Here is an 11,778-nt window from a genome sequence, read left to right on the forward strand (position 1 = left end):
GCAATGTGCAAAATAGAATCATTCACTTAAGAAGTATTTTTAGACTGAATCAATTTTAGAAGCTTAAAATACATTTTTTTCAGCAATTCATAATAATCACATCAGGAAATACTTTGTGATATAGCTATGGTCAAATATTCTAATTAATAACTTCATCAGGTTAATCTTCTGAGCCAGCTCATCTTCTATATTCACTACACTAAACTTGAAGAGGATGGATATCACAAGTAAGATTTTAATACTCTGTCATAGTGTTTTTCAAAACTGCTGACTGTAAATACGTGTCCTCTGAATTTACATTAGGCAATTATCCATGGAAGTCAAATATCCTCAAGTAACTGTGTAAAATTGCCTTTTGATTAAGCATTTTCTAAAAAAGGCAGAACAGCAGCAGTCTAAATAATTTTTAAATTATAATTACATTCTGCACCTTGATTTTTTTCATTGCATTGCTATTAAATGTCTCTTTTTTTCTGACATAAGTTTAAAGCATTAGCAGTTTGAACTTCACTCTTTGAGCAAGAGGATCTGGATTTAAGTCTCAAGCCTGCAGCATCAATTGCTGTTAAATTATTGAAAAGACACAAACCTATATACTTTTTATACCTTTTTTATGTTAAACACTGTCTTCAGTCATTGTCATGCCCTATTTTATTTTTATAATTTATTATACATTTATTATAATTTTTTATAATTAGCCAAAGATACATGGGTAGGTAATTGGCAAAACTGGTATCCAAACTCATAGATTTAATCACCAAAATGTACATTCTATCTCTTTCTTCTCTTTCTGCTTTTCCTTCTTTAATTTGCCCCTCATTACCACTGAGTGTGTCTTTTGGCCACCTCTTCAGCACCTGTGCTAGAAGCAGTGATATCAAACACGTTTCTTCAAAAAATAAACTCACAGGCCAGGTAAAAGATTGCACTTGAACTTCACTCTCAATGTTTTATGGAAAATAAAATTTGTTGTTAGGTTTACTGGTATTGGATTCTAGCTAAGTGAAGTTATATATGTAATAGCATTTTGAAACTGAAGAACAGATCTCTCTTACTCATAAAACTGTCCCTAAAATTTGCTGTCTAATTAATCAAGTAAAATATAGCACCCACAGTTAAATCTGAATACTTATACTGAAAAAGAATTAGCTACTATTTATCTGAAATTTGAATTAAACTGAGCATCCTGTATTTCACCTGACACCCTAGGGAAAACAATCTTTCGCAAGATTCAAACGGTCATGACTGCATATTTTTAACAGGAAAAAAGTGGTCATTATGACCTTTTATTATCAATCAGTAGAAAACATTATGCCATTTTCATACATCAGAAGCTGCATAAGAACTGAAACGGTAGAGAACCTGAAGACATTTTACATGCCAAAGAGGCATGTGGACACTGTCAGGTACCATAAGGATACTGGCACTGAAATTGCCCCTCTGTGTGTTACATGTCGGTTACATGACCAACTACATTAATAACCCAAATGTATTCAGTCCCCCAAAAGACTTTACACAGCAGGTAACAGAAGAACCCAGACCTGAAAATTTAGGTCAGCATTTTGTGAACTCATGATCAGTGTAGTACCAGGTCTCTACATTGTAAAATCTGTTTTTCATATTTCAAAACATTTAAATATTTTTAGATAAGGACTTTCTTGAATTAAGTGTACACTTTCCCATTTTGATTCACATGTGATCTTTATTATTTGGTTTCATCTTTCAGAGCAATGACTGAGTAGCCAGATCAGCCCCCTTTTTCTTCCGGGTCCTTTGAAGAACTTTCCAGTTCTTTTCCTTGCAGTAGGGTTATTTTTACGGATTGCAAATTTCTAGTGTCTCTTGCCAGTTCAAAAACTTTCTGCCTCTGTGTAATCTGCTGCCTAATTCTTTCCCTATCCCCCAGAAGTTTTATCCTGAGGCAGGAATAATTTATTCTTCAGTGCTTATTCAAGAAGACTTTCCATGTCCATGCCAAAGAGCAAGCCCTTGCCAAATGGAATTCCTGTGTGGAGTTCTTTCAAAATCATGTCTTCCAACCAGAGGTGCAGCCAAAGAACTATCTGGGCAGCCACATTAGCTGTCATACTTTTCAAAATCACTGGCAGGCAGCCGATAGCACAGTCTGCCAAAACCTCTACTTCCATTTTAACCAGAGCACAGGTCTTCAAGGACGTTCTCTCAACTCTCATAGCCACTTAGAAATGGCTCCAGCGGCTCTGCCAGTTTCCTGCCTGAATGCAAGTTCCTGCTGCTTTGAAAGTTTGCTAAAGGGAAACATCTGCTTCTCTATGGGCTTAGTTCAGTTTCCATTAAGGCAGTGAGCTTTTTTCCACCTTTAATGAAATGTTAGCAATTTCAGCATCCATGTTTTTAGCAGTTTCCCATATTTCAACCTTTAAATATAAATATGCTTTTATTTTATGGAGTTTCTTGGGAGCATTGAAGATTGATCTTTTGAGGCTCATATCACATCAGTATGATATTAATTAAAATCTAATCTACTGTGTATTTTTTCTGTTGTCTAGTTTCTCCTCCTCCCCTGATCCCTATTAGCTTTATATCATAGATGTTGTTTTATATTACTGTAAGTGGAGACGCTTGATTAACCCATGTGTGCATTAATCATTATTTATCAATGAATTATTTACTCTATAGTTTATTTCTGAATGATTCAACCATTGGCATAACTACCTTGTTCTTTGCTTTCTCATCTAAAACAAAAGACCTCTGAGTCTGCTAAATGACCGTGAATACTCCTTCTAGTTCTAAAACTCAAAGTCCAGTTGGAGATCTTAAATTTTTCTTCTCAATAATACTGCAGAAATATTTTCTCTACAATCTGTTTAAGAGGCATTTACTTCATAAAGCATCAAATCAGCAGACAACAATAAGGGAGTATCCATGGAAGATAATTACAATTGAAAAGATGGACTTTAGAAGCTAGTTATCTTTTGTTGTTGGCATTTAATGCCTTTTGTGGCCAGGCACAGTGACTCACACCTGTAATCCTAGCACTTTAGGAGGCTGAGACAAGCAGATCTCTTGGGCTCAGGAGTTCAAGACCAGCCTGAGCAACATGGTGAAACTCATTCTTTACAATAAATACAAAAATTATCCCGGCATGATGGCACAGGCCTGTGGTTCAAGGTACTCAGGAGGCTGAGGTGGGAGGATCGCTTGAGCCTGGGAAGTCGAGGCTGCAGTGAGATCACACCACTGCACTACTGCCTAGGTGACAGAGTGAGACCCTGTCTCAAAATTAAGGAAGTAAATAAATAATTGCCTTTAAAAATTTATTAAACTTGTTATTAACTGGTTATATTGAAAAAAGCTATTTGTTAGGTCAATCATAGCTAAGTTAAATTCTCTGTCATGTCAACTACTTCCTCATGATATGGTAGTAATTTTCAAAAGTACATTTATATTACTGTTCTCTCTATGGACATTTCTACTAAAATGCTTCACAGGCATCCAACTTTGACTTAATGTCTTAAAATATATACTAAAACTCACTCGTCATTTTCTTTCTTTTTAAAAAAATAATTTTTGAGAAAGAGTCTCGCTCTGTCACCCAGGCTGGACTGCAGTGGTGCAATCTTGGCTCATTGCAGCCTCAACCTCCCAGGCTCAAGTCATCCTCTCAAGTCAGCCTCCCAGGTAGCTGGGGCTTCGAGTGTACCAACCACGCCTGGCTAATTTTTGTAATTTTTGTAGAGATGGGTTTTTGCCATGTTACTCAGGCTGGTCTGTAACTCCTGGGCTCAAGCGTTCTGCCGTCTGGACCTCCCAAAGTGCTGGGATTAAAGGCCTGAGTCACTGCACCAGTCCTCACTAATCATTTTATTTTTTTCTCCCTTCTTTCTATTCTCTTTGCTGTTACTGGAAATGGTACTGCCATCCTCTAAGATAAACATGCTGGAAATCTCTACATCATCCTTGACTTCTCTTTTTCTTTCACCTCCAACATCCAAATAGCAAGCATATTTTATTAATTCTACTTTTTAAATATCTCATCAATCTGCCTTTTCCTTCTATTCTATTACTTCTTTGATCTGTAACTTGATGATCTCACTGCTAACTTTTAAACTGCTCCTTCAGCCTCCGCCCTGGTCTTTGTCTAATCCAGTAGCCAATCAGCAGCCAGAATGTTGGTTCTGTAACACAAACATTACAATGACACAGCTTCACTTTAAATTTTTACTTTATTTATTTATTTTTTAATTATTGTAGCAATGGGATCTCTCTTTGTTGCCTAGGCTGGTCTCCAACTCCTTGCCTCAAGTGATCCTCCAGCCTCAGTCTCAGACAAGCTGGGATTGCAGGCCTGAGCCACTGCATCCAGCTTGCTGTAAATTTTTAAATTCGAAGTCCTTAATGTAGTTTAAAAAATTTTTGTAATCTGACCCCTATTTATCTTTTCAACCTCATAAATTGCCCCTCTAACTTCTTTGTGCCCAATATGTTAACTGCTTAGGTCTGGGTCTTTTTTCTTGTGGCTTTTCCATATACTGTTTCCCGGAATACATTCATTCCACATTATGAACCTGTTCACACTCATACTTTCTTCTTTGCATCGGCCCCAAGGAGGCCGATTTTGAGAGCTACATCTATGACTCTCTTACTTTTCAGCTTCTAATAGAGTTCCCCTAACAGAGAGCCTGAACAAAGGGTTGGAGGAGTGAGAGTGACATCTAAATATGTATTATTTGGGCTCCTTCTCCACTGTGTTTCCATAGCTTGGGTGCCTCCCTTGATGTTTCTTGAACTAAGGTCATGGTTCCCATAAAGCAGCCCTCTCAATGCAGTCTCTCTACCTCCAGGCTCCAGTAACCCCTCTGTCCCTTGTTATTTTCAAGCCGGCACAGTATCTTGTGACATTTCTTGTTGTGTCCTTATGCCTTACTCAGGTCTTTGAAACTGTCTCTTGATTAAACTTGCTTCAAATTACCTAAATTTAATGTTCTATTCCTTTCCTTTAGAAACCTGACTGGGATCCTGAAAGAGATATCTGGACACAATAATCTGGAGCTCAGAGGAAAGCTTGTAAATAAAAATATACATTTTTGACTCTTTTATAGTATTAAAAAGTGCAAGTGGATTTAATGTCACAGGGTTGAGTAAGATTTCCTTGGGAGAAAAGCGTAGATAAAAAGAAGACCTGCCTAGGATTAAGCACTGAATCACTCCAATGTAAGGAGATTTAACTGAGTATTGTTAGAGTGGCAGGGATAGAGGCTGGAAGGGTAAGGTGAGCTGAAGGAGAGACTGAGAAGAAGTGAGGAAGGTGAAAATCCAGGCAAGAAACCAAAAGACTACCCTTGCAACAATAAATTATAAAGGAAAACCAACAAAATTCAACAAAAGTTTGAAGTTATTGCTTTTTCCAGTATGTCATATCCAAGACCACATTTTCAGGACAGGTTATCCATTATATTACCTGGGCATCTATTTTGCTAAAAAAAAATTTTGCCAAAATGATACTTCCAAGCATTTGGAATAGATTGCAGCTATAAGCCTTGTAATGAGGTATATAGAAAAAACATATTTCCTTTCTACAGCCAACAGTAGGACGAATGGGCTTTTCTCTATTATAACTATCACTAAAACAACTACCAAAAATAAAGATTCAGTGAATCCTTCGTTTATGATTTTCTGAAAAGCAGACACCAGTGAAGAATTAACAGACCAATTAGAGAATAAACTAGACAATTATTTAAAAGATATTTGGAAAATTATGATTAGGACAGTGAAGGATGTAAAAACAATGTGGCAACTAATTAGCAGGAAATAAAAAGATAGCACTTATAATGCCACTTGCATTCTTAGAAAGTAGATGCTGTTTATGACAGGCCATTTTTTTGTTTGATTGCTTTCTGCTAAGCTGTTTGATGGATTGGGGAGTTGGGTTCTGAGAGAAGTGCTGAGATAAAGATGAAAATAGTGACAAAAAAAGAGTGAGTTCCGTGATGTCAGAAGGCTTTGCTCTAGTTGGGGTAACCTTTCTTTGACACAAAAATCTTTAATAAACCAGACAGAATTCATAAAATGCTTGGTATGAGTAGACGTGTGCTTTGCTATATGCTTATATCCAATGAAATAAACGTATTTTATATTCAGAGTAAAATGAACGCTTTTAATGACAATTCAGGTGTTGGAAACAATGAGAACCATGAAGGCGTAAGCCACTAAGAATTCTTAAAGGTCATGGGATTTGATTTTAAATTTCACAAGCAATGGTATTGGCAAGTCAGGATCAGTGCTTAAGCCAAGTTTGTCTAGATTTCCTAGTGACAAGTAAACCCTAGCGGATAACAGGGCTATATAAAAACTAAGTGAAAGTTCTCGGCATGTTGAAAATGTTGGGAAGGGATAACAGCTTTCTATAAATATTAAAATGATTGGTAGGTGCAATTTAGTTAACTCAACAGATCTGTGTTGAACATTCTGTCAGGCAGAGTGTAGTGGTGGAAAACAGGAATGCTTGGGTCAAACTCCCACTTTCAGCACTCTCTAGCAACATAATTTAATGCACTTTAAAAATCTGCTCTATTTCAGCATTTTTATTTTTAAGGTAAAGAGAAATATACTTTCTAAAACTCATAAAAAGATTTAAAATTATTTTATGTGAAGCACCTAAGTTAGTGCTAAGTGAGTGTTGGTTTCATAGCAAATCCATAATAAATATTAGCTATTAGTAATGATTAAAGTGAATTGTTTATTTTACTTTTTTAAGTTATTATTTTACTTTAAGTTCTAGGGTACATGTGCACAATGTGCAGGTGTGTTACATATGTATACATGTGCCATGTTGGTGTGCTGCACCCGTTAACTCGTCATTTACATTAGGTATATCTTCTAATGCTATCCTTCCTCCCTCCCCCTACCCCGGGCAGGCCCTGGTATGTGATGTTCTCCACACTGTGTCCATGTATTCTCATTGTTCAATTCCTACCTATGAGTGAGAACATGTGGTGTTTGGTCTTCTGTCCTTGAGATAGTTTGCTCAGAATGATGCTTTTCAGCTTCATCCGTGTCCCTATAAAGGACATGAACTCATCCTTTTTAATGGCTGCATAGTATTCCATGGGGTATATGTGCCACATTTTCTTAATCCAGTCTATCACTGATTGACATTTGGGTTGGTTCCAAGTCTTTGCTATTGTGAATAGTGCTGCAATAAACATACGTGTACATGTGTCTTTATAGTAGCATGATTTATAATCCTTTGGGTATATGCCCAGTAATGGGATGGCTGGGACAAATGGTATTTCTAGTTCTAGATCCTTGAGGAATCGCCACACTGTCTTCCACAATGGTTGAACTAGTTTACAGTCCAACCAACAGTGTAAAAGTGTTCCTATTTCTCCACATCTTCTCTAGCACCGGTCGTTTCCTGACTTTTTAATGATTGCCTTTCTAACTGGTGTGAGATGGTATCTCATTGTGGTTTTGATTTGCATTTCTCTGATGACCAGTGATGATGAGCATTTTTTCACACATCTGTTGGCTGCATAAATGTCTTCTTTTGAGAAGTGTCTGTTCATATCCTTTGCCCACTTTTTGATGGGGTTGTTTGATTTTTTCTTGTAAATTTGTTCGAGTTCTTTGTAGATTTTGGATATTAGCCCTTTGTCAGATGGGTAAATTATAAAAATTTTCTCCCATTTTGTAGGTTGCCTGTTCATGTTGATGGTAGTTTCTTTTGCTGTGCAGAAGCTCTTTAGTGTAATTAGATCTGATTTGTCAATTTTGGCTCTTGTTGCCATTGCTTTTGGTGTTTTAGTCATGAAGTCCTTGCCCATGCCTATGGCCTGAATGGTATTGCCTAGGTTTTCTCCTGGGGTTTTTATGGTTTTAGATCTAACATTTTAGTCTTTAATCCATCTTGAATTGATTTTTATATAAGAAGGGATCCAGTTTCAGCTTTCTACATATGGCTAGCCAGTTTTCCCAGCACTATTTATTAAATAGGGAATCCTTTCCCAATTTCTTGTTTTTGTCAGGTTTGTCAAATATCAGATGGTTGTAGATATGTGGTATTATTTTCGAGGGCTATATTCTGTTCCATTGACCTATATCTCTGTTTTGGTACCAGTACCATGCAGTTTTGCTTACTGTAGCCTTGTATTGTAGTTTGAAGTCAGATAGCGTGATGCCTCCAGCTTTATTCTTTTTGCTTAGGATTGTCTTGGCAATGTGGGTGCTTTTTTGGTTCCATATGAACTTTAAGGTAGTTTTTTCCAATTCTGTGAAGAAAGACATTGGTAGCTTGATGGTGATGGCATTGAATCTATAAATTACCTTGGGCAGTTTGGCCATTTTCACAACATTGATTCTTCCTATCCATGAGCATAGAATGTTCTTCCATTTGTTTGTGTCCTCTTTTATTTCATTGAGCAATGGTTTATAGTTCTCCTTGAAGAGGTCTTTCACATCCCTTGTAAGTTGCATTCCTAAGTATTTTATTCTCTTTGAAGCAGTTGTGAATGGGAGTTCACTCATGATTTGGCTCTCTGTTTGCCTATTATTGGTGTGTAGGAATGCTTGTGATTTTTGCGCATTGATTTTGTATCCTGCTTTGCTGAAGTTGTTTATCAGCTTAAGGAGATTTTGGGCTGAGACAATGGGGTTTTCTAAATGTACAATCATGTCATCTGCAAACAGGGACAATTTGACTTCTTCTTTTCCTAACTGAATACACTTTATTTCTTTCTCTTGCCTGCTTGCCCTGGCCAGGACTTCCAACACTATGTTGAATAGAAGTGGTGAGAGAGGGCATCCCTGTCTTGTGCCGGTTTTCAAACGGAATGCTTCCAATTTTTGCCCGTTCAGTATGATATTGTCTGCGGGTTTATCATACAAAGCTCTTATTATTTTGAGATACATCTAATCAATACCTAGTTTATGGAGAGTTTTTAGCATGAAGGGTGTTGAATTTTGTCAAATGCCTTTTCTGCACCTATTGAGATAATCGTGTGGTTTTTGTCTTTGGTTCTGTTTATATGATGGATTATGTTTATTGGTTTGTGTATGTTGAACCAGCCTTGCATCCCAGAGATGAAGCCAACTTGATCATGGTGGATATGCTTTTTGATGTGCTCCTGGATTTGGTTTGCCAGTATTTTATTGAGGATTTTTTTTTTTTTTTTTTTTTTTTTTTTTGAGACCGAGTCTTGCTCTGTCACCCAGGCTGGAGTGCAGTGGCCGGATCTCAGCTCACTGTAAGCTCTGCCTCCCGGGTTTACGCCATTCTCCTGCCTCAGCCTCCCGAGTAGCTGGGACTACAGGTGCCTGCCACCTCGCCTGGCTAGTTTTTGTATTTTTTTTTTTAGTAGAGACGGGGTTTCACCATGTTCGCCAGGATGGTCTCGATCTCCTGACCTCGTGATCCGCCCGTCTCGGCCTCCCAAAGTGCTGGGATTACAGGCTTGAGCCACCGCGCCCGGCCTTTATTGAGGATTTTTGCATGGATGTTCATCAGGGATATTGGTCTAAAATTCTCTTATTTTGTTGTGTCTCTGCCAGGCTTTGATATCAGGATGATATTGGCTTCATAAAATGAATTAGGGAGGATTCTCTGTTTTTCTATTGATTAGAATAGTTTCAGAAGGAATGGAACCAGCTCCTCTTTGTACCTCTGGTAGAATTCAGCTGTGAACCCATCTGGTCCTGGACTTTTTTTGGTTGGTAGGCTATTAATTATTGCCTCAATTTCAGAACCTGTTATTGATCTACTCAGGGATTCAACTTCTTCCTGGTTTAGTCTTGGGAGGGTGTATGTGTCCTGGAATTTATCCATTTCTTCTAGATTTTCTAGTTTGTTTGCATAGAAGTGTTTATAGTATTCTCTGATGGTAGTTTGGATTTCTGTGCGATCAGTGGTGAGATCCCCTTTATCATTTTTTCTGCATGTACTTGATTCTTCTCTCTTTTCTTCTTTATTAGTCTTGCTAGCAGTCTATCAATTTTTTTTTTTGATCTTTTCAAAAAACCAGCTCTTGAATTCATTGATTTTTTGAAGGGTTTTTTGTGTCTCTATTGCTTTCAATTCTGCTCTGATCTTACTTATTTCTTGCCTTCTGCTAGCTTTTGAATGTGTTTGCTCTTACTTCTCTAGTTCTTTTAATTCTGATGTTAGGGTGTCAATTTTAGATCTCTCCTGCTTTCTCTTGTGGGCATTTAGTGCTATAAATTTCCCTCTATACACCGCTTTAAATGTGTCCCAGAGATTCTGATATGTGGTGTCTTTGTTCTCATTGGTTTAAAATAACATCTTTATTTCTGCCTTCATTTTGTTATGTACCCAATAGTCGTTCAGGAGCAGGTTGTTCAGTTTCCATGTAGTTGAGCAGTTTTGAGTGAGTTTCTTAATCCTGAGTTCTAGTTTGATTGCCTTGTGGTCTGAGAAACAGTTTGTTATAATTTCTGTTTTTTCACATTTGCTGAGGAGTGCTTTACTTCCAACTCTTTGGTCAATTTTGAAATAAGTATGATGTGGTGCTGAGAAGGATGTATATTCTGTTGTTTTGGGGTGGAGAGTTCTGTAGATGTCTATTAGGTCCGCTTGGTGCGAAGCTGAGCTCAATTCCTGGATATCCTTGTTAACTTTCTGTCTCGATCTGTCTAATGTTGACAGTGGGGTGTTAAAGTCTCCCATTATTGTTGTGTGGGAGTCTAGGTCTCTTTCTAGGTCTCTCAGGATTTGCTTTATGAATCTGGGTGCTTCTGTATTGGGTGCATATATATTTAGGATAGTTAGCTCTTCTTGTTGAATTGATCCCTTTACCATTATGTAATGGCCTTCTTTGTCTTTTTTGATCTTTGTTGGTTTAAAGTCTGTTTTATCAGAGAATAGGATTGCAAACCCTGTTTTTTTTTTTTTTTTAATTTTCCATTTGCTTAGTAGATCTTCCTCCATCCCTTTATTTGGAGCCTATGTGTCTCTGCACATGAGATGGGTCTCCTGAATACTGCACACTAGTGGGTCTTGACTCCTTATCCAATTTGCCAGTCTGTGTCTTTTAACTGGAGCATGTAGCCCATTTACATTTAAGGTCAATACAGTTATATGTGAATTTAATCCTGTCATTATGATGTTAGCTGGTTATCTTGCTCATTAGCTGATGCAGTTTCTTCCTAGTATTGATGGGCTTATTTGGCATGTTTTTGCAGTGGCTGGTACCGGTTGTTCCTTTCCATGTTTAGTGCTTCCTTCAGGAGCTCTTGTAAGGCAGGCCTGGTGGTGACAAAATCTCTCAGCATTTGTTTGTCTGTAAAGTATTTTATTTCTACATCACTTATGACGCTTAGTTTGGCTGGATATGAAATTCTGGGTTGAAAATTCTTTTCTTTAAGAATGTTGAATATTGGTCCCCACTCGCTTCTGGCTTGTAACATTTCTGCCAAGAGATCTGCTGTTAGTCTGATGGACTTCCCTTTGTGGGTAACCAGACCTTTCTCTCTGGCTGCCCTTAAGTTTTTTTCCTTTGTTACAACTTTGGTGAATCTGACAATTATGTGTGTTGGAGTTGCTCTTCTCGAGGAGTATCTTTGGGGCATTCTTTGTATTTCCTGAATTTGAATGTTGGCCTGCCTCGCTAGATTGGAGAAGTTCTCCTGGATGATATCCTGCAGAGTGTTTTCCAACTTGGTTCCACTCTCCCCATCACTTTCAGGTATACCAATCAGACATAGATTTGGTCTTTTCACATAGTCCCATATTTCTTGGAGGCTTTGTTCGTTTCTTTTTACTCTTTTTTCTCTAAACTTCTCTTC

Source organism: Trachypithecus francoisi, unplaced genomic scaffold, assembly GCF_009764315.1.
Source record: "Trachypithecus francoisi isolate TF-2019V2 unplaced genomic scaffold, Tfra_2.0 Lachesis_group12, whole genome shotgun sequence".
In the NCBI taxonomy this organism is placed as follows: domain Eukaryota; kingdom Metazoa; phylum Chordata; class Mammalia; order Primates; family Cercopithecidae; genus Trachypithecus; species Trachypithecus francoisi.